The following is a 6,000-nucleotide window of genomic DNA, read 5'->3' on the forward strand; positions in this document are numbered from 1 at the left end:
GCATTATGTTTGGTCATGAAGCAGAGGCATTAGGGTGAGCTCTTCACCATGGAGGAGATAGGGTTGTTGATTCGCCGTCGTCTGTGGTGGTGGAAGGTCGCCGGTCTGAGATCATGGAGCAGAGACAGACATGCAAGGGACTGTAATTTTCAAACTCGAATTTTTCCCCTCGTTTTTCTCCTCAATCTTTCTATCAGCATCCTGTGTGTTCAGAGGAAGTCCTTCTCGGCGCTCAACACTGGGCTTTGGACGTTGATCGGGAAGGATCTGAAAGTGGATTCGACTCCTACAGAATTGAGCTTGGATAGGAGACAAATTAGTCGATCTTGTTCCGCTGTAAATAGCTTCACCAAGCATGACGTCCTCTAATGATGTTGAACGGACGATGAAGATTACTAAATTTGTGATTCGGCGAGAGAACGGAAGCAGAGGAGACAGGAACAGAGTCGACAATAAAGCTCAACTGACCTGCTTTACTTGAGGGCGACGATGATCTCGCCGGAGCTGCTCCCCAGTCGCCGGTGAAGCTCAAAGGAACAGAGAAGACGATGAGTGAACCGTAGTCCCTAACGTCCCCATAGCAGAAGAATCCAATTTATCAAAATCGTCTGCCTGCCTGCCGTCTCAGGGTATGTTTGGATTGGCGTTGGACAAAACTGATTTATAGTCTAACTGACTTTTGTAACTGAAGTTGGAGTAAAAGTCAGTTAGTGTAATATGATTTATGTTTGGATAGGTGCTTATAAAAAGTCAGTTGAAAAAGTTAAAAGTTGTTTGGATGATTAATAGAAAAGTTAGTTTGGTTGTAAATGACTGAAAATGACATAAACTTTATTGAACAATAGTGTTTGAAATTATATGTTTTTAATGTGATAATAGTTTAAAAAATACATAAAATTATTATGGTAAAATATAAATAGTTTATTTTTGAGATTATAAAATAAAAATATTTGTTACGGAGAAAAATTTGAAAACACCTTGTAGATAATTAATTAAATATACATAATGGATAAACAAGAATATAAATTAAAATTTATTTGGTCTCTAATTAAAGTAAATGAAATCACATGACTAATTAGATCGTAAGCTTTGTACAATTTTCCTATAAGTCAGTTAGAAAAGTTGATTCAGATTGCGTTGGATAAGTCAGTTAGAAAAGTTACTTTTTCCCATAAGTCAGTTAGAAAAGCAGTCCCATCCAAACAATCTTCTGAGCCACAATAAGCCACTAACCTCAGTTTCACACTTTCCCATATGCTTTTGGCTTTTTCCAACAGAGCAAATTTACAGGTGGTTATGAAAAAGAAACAAATGTTAGGAATTTAATTAAAAATTAGAAAAAATAGAAAAATTTCTTGGTTATTTGTTCTGCATTTTTTTGAAAAAGTAAACAAAGATCTTTCTCTTGATGTTACTGGATCATGATCCAAATGTTAGTACTATATTCACTACTTAATAAAACACAATTAATTAATGAGTAATTGCTATCTCATATCCTAAATAATAAAGTCTAGTTTATAGTGCAAATTAAGGCAAAAAAAAACTTTGTAGTGCAAATTCTACTGGAAATTACTCCTCTAGTCCTGTTTATAGGATAGAGAGAGAAGATTTTTTTTAGTTCTATTTATAAGTCACTTTATTAAATTTTTAATGTGAATGTACTATTTTGTCCTTCATTTATTATGGTATATGTAGTTATCTCTTTTGAAATGGTATATATTAAATATGGTTAAAATTAAAAAATTGTTATATTTTAATAGAGAATTAATGTATTTTAAGGTTTTCTTTAATCTGTGTAAAATATGGTGAAAGTGGCTTATAAATAGGACTAGAGGAGTAGATTTTATATTAGGATTGAAAATAATATTTAATTATAGTATATATTACATGATTTCTCTGAAATACACATAATTAAATTATCTTCCATTCAGTCCTAATTCTTAACTATAAGTCTCTCGACTCTTGTATACTTTGTCTTACTTGTTTATTTATTTTTAAGTAATCCAATGTTAATTGCACAGATTAAAAATTTTATAAAAAAATAATTCCAGTATACATAACTGACAAAACATTTAAACAACAAAACATATATTTATTATAAATAATTAATTTTATTAATATTTATAAATTAGTTATCTAGCTTTTATATTAAGAATTAAAATTAATATATCAATTTATAAATTAAGCCAATTAGTTTAAAAAATAATAAATATAAATATTTTAAATTAATTTATTTATTTTTTTAATCTCTTCAAATTGATTAATTAGATTTAATCTTAAAGACAGCTGGAGCTCAAATAAAGGAACATAATTGAAGAGATGAGTATATTTGTGCGTGAAAATCTTTTGGTGAATAAAAAAAATTCAGATTAATATATCTCAGGCGGAGCTCAAGTAAAGGAGTATATTTTAAGAGATGCAAATCTATTTGTGTGTTAAAAAATTAATTTTCTATTATAAATAAATGAAGGGGGATTTTTTAGACTTTTTATATTAGATTAAAAATTTATCATCATAAGATGATTTCTTTCCCACCTAGAATTCGACTCCATCATTCCGCACAACCAAGGAATCGAAGGGAAATTTATGAGAAAATTGTATTAAGGTCTGACACAACAAAATTAAATATAAAAAATTAATCTTAAAATTACAAAATCAGTGGGAAAGCCCTGACTGTCAAAAATTTCACTTGTTTCATTATTAAATTCTACTTATCTATTTTTCAAATATATATTGACAATTAAAAGTTGTTAATAGTTTAAGATGCAATGATTAAGAATTATCATGCTAGGTATTAGCAACACATGCATTACATGTTTGTGACACACTGAGAAAATGTGTTGTTAATACCTGCTGCAATCGTTATTAATCGTTTTACTTTAAATTGTTAATGACTACTTTTTTAATTGTCAATTCATACCTAGAAAAAGGATTAGGGTAGTAGAGTAATCAAATAAATGGAATATCTTATAATGAGATCCCTTACGATTTAGATTAATTTGGTGGTTTAAGGGACTTTTGTATAATTATTTCTGGGTAAGATCTCAGTGCAATCTTTCCCATGATGTATTGGTATTTGTATTACTCATCTTATCGTAAATGTATAACTTATTTTGTAGTGTAAATTACATTATAAAATGAGTCTTATATTTAATATTAAAGGAGTATTATTTTTTTGGGTAAAAATAAAAAGCATATAATTTTTTGATAATATATTTTTTCCAAATTGGACATATAAATTTTATGCAATAAATAAAACAAAAAATATAAAAATTATCACTAAATTTCCATAAACAACCCGATTTTAGGGTTTTGGCTTTGAGCCGCCGCCACATAATCGAAGGATATTATTGTCAATACAATATCACAGTAGGGGTTGTTCTGTAAATATATTCTCTATATAATCCCTCTAACCCTACTGAAGGCCATTCTTTTCACTTTGCTCACTTCACTTGCTCCATTGCGGCTAAGGCTTTCGCTCCTCGGTATCTCGCAGGTTTGGTTTCTGACTCTACTCTTTCTATGCCTTTCCTTCGATCTATGGCTTCAGCTTTTGAACGTTTCACTGGATCATTCCTCATGCTACATGTTCTTTCATGTATTTTAATACAACATACTTTTTTTATCATCTTCTATTTGTATGCTCGCTCGTTCGTTTGCTCTTTTGCTTTTGGTTTCGTTGCCTATTGACTTGTGTAACTTAAAAGTTATTTGTTATGTAAGTGAATTAAGTTTAATTATAGTTATGTATTCATGATGAATGGATTTATGCTTTTCACTATGTCGTTGGGATGTTCGTGTTATGATTCCTACATGAAGTACAGATCTTGGAGTGGATTTAATTATCAATGGTTCGTTGTTGATTTATGAGAAACGGCAGCATGTAAAGGAACTTGGGGATTTTATAGGTTTGTAAGCGTAATCACATATGTCTACGTGACAAGTAGATGCAGATTTTCTTAATGTTGTATCATATGTAGTTGTTAGCGTTTAGGTTGGATCGAGTTGTGTAGATCTGCCAGAATATGTCGCATAAAAAATTATGATTTCCAGAAAGTTTAGTTGTATTAATTCTAATTAATGTAATCTGTAAGCATAATATTCTATTCTGTTTTTTTCTCTTGAGCAGTCCCGTTTTGTGTAAAGTCTAGGCGCTATGGGTAAGGAGAAGTCTCACATCAACATTGTGGTCATTGGCCATGTCGACTCTGGGAAGTCAACCACCACCGGCCACCTTATCTACAAGCTCGGAGGTATTGACAAGCGTGTTATTGAAAGGTTTGAGAAAGAAGCTGCCGAGATGAACAAGAGGTCCTTCAAGTACGCTTGGGTGCTGGACAAGCTTAAGGCTGAGCGTGAAAGAGGAATCACAATTGATATTGCACTGTGGAAGTTCGAGACCACCAAGTACTACTGCACAGTCATTGATGCACCCGGACACAGGGATTTCATTAAGAACATGATTACTGGAACATCTCAGGCTGACTGTGCGGTTCTCATCATTGATTCAACGACTGGTGGTTTTGAAGCTGGTATCTCCAAGGATGGACAGACCCGTGAGCATGCTCTACTTGCTTTCACCCTTGGTGTGAAGCAGATGATTTGCTGCTGCAACAAGGTATATAACTAAGGTTGCTAGGTGTATTTAACGTGTCTCTAGATAATAATGCAGCTCCCTAATGTGGTTTTTCTGTATCTTGTTCTGCAACAGATGGATGCCACCCCCCCAAGTACTCTAAGGCCAGGTACGATGAAATCGTGAAGGAGGTGTCATCCTACTTGAAGAAGGTCGGTTACAACCCAGACAAGATCCCCTTTGTTCCCATCTCTGGTTTTGAGGGAGACAACATGATCGAGAGGTCAACCAACCTCGACTGGTACAAGGGACCTACCCTTCTCGAGGCCCTTGACCAGATCCAGGAGCCCAAGAGGCCCTCAGACAAGCCTCTGAGGCTGCCCCTTCAGGATGTGTACAAGATTGGAGGAATTGGAACTGTTCCAGTGGGACGTGTTGAGACTGGTGTTCTGAAGCCTGGTATGGTGGTTACTTTCGGTCCCAGCGGGCTGACAACTGAAGTTAAGTCTGTGGAGATGCACCACGAGGCCCTCCAAGAGGCCCTTCCAGGTGACAACGTGGGATTCAACGTGAAGAACGTTGCTGTGAAGGATCTGAAGCGTGGTTATGTTGCCTCAAACTCAAAGGACGATCCGGCCAAGGAAGCTGCGAACTTCACATCTCAGGTCATTATCATGAACCATCCTGGACAGATCGGTGGTGGTTATGCCCCTGTGCTCGACTGCCACACCTCCCACATTGCGGTGAAGTTTGCTGAGCTGCTGACCAAGATTGACAGGCGATCTGGTAAGGAGCTTGAGAAGGAACCCAAGTTCTTGAAGAACGGTGATGCCGGTATGGTTAAGATGATTCCAACCAAGCCTATGGTTGTTGAGACCTTCTCTGAGTATCCTCCTTTGGGTCGTTTTGCTGTGAGGGACATGCGTCAAACGGTGGCTGTGGGAGTCATCAAGAACGTGGAGAAGAAGGAAGCCTCTGGCGCCAAGGTGACCAAGGCTGCGCAGAAGAAGAAGTGAATTGTGGGGGCTGGTTTATCGATTGGAGCCATCCATGATGGCTGCAATAAAAATTTCTATTCGTGGCTGCTTCTTGTTGTTTCATCGTGGCACCAACAAATGTTTTTTCATATGTATTTTGTGTGCCCAGACTCTGTGTCTTAGGTTTATTGTTTTCTGTGTCAAGTTGTTGCCTTGGTCAAGCAGCTTATGTTCGCAGAACTGGGTGCTTGATCGACGATGGCAAGGTTTTCTGGTAATTTTCTTTACATTTGTGTGGCAGAGAGTTTCAATTTTGAAAGCTGCGGTATGGTACAGGACTATTTTTCCACACTGCCGATTGGATATCAAATGTTAACTTTTATATTTTAGTGTTTTATGTTTTATTTAATCCTTAACTTCTATGATCGCTTTCTCCCCGTTTTTTGG

At 35.5% G+C, this 6,000-nt stretch overlaps 1 pseudogene; it reads left to right on the forward strand.

Moving 5' to 3' along the window:
• Window positions 1-3,427: 3,427 nt before the first annotated feature.
• Window positions 3,428-5,964, forward strand: LOC114751791 (elongation factor 1-alpha-like; annotated as a pseudogene).
• Window positions 5,965-6,000: the final 36 nt, after the last annotated feature.

Source organism: Neltuma alba, unplaced genomic scaffold (genome assembly GCF_004799145.2).
Source record: "Neltuma alba isolate B1F8T4 unplaced genomic scaffold, ASM479914v2 tig00007109_pilon, whole genome shotgun sequence".
In the NCBI taxonomy this organism is placed as follows: Eukaryota; Viridiplantae; Streptophyta; class Magnoliopsida; order Fabales; family Fabaceae; genus Neltuma; species Neltuma alba.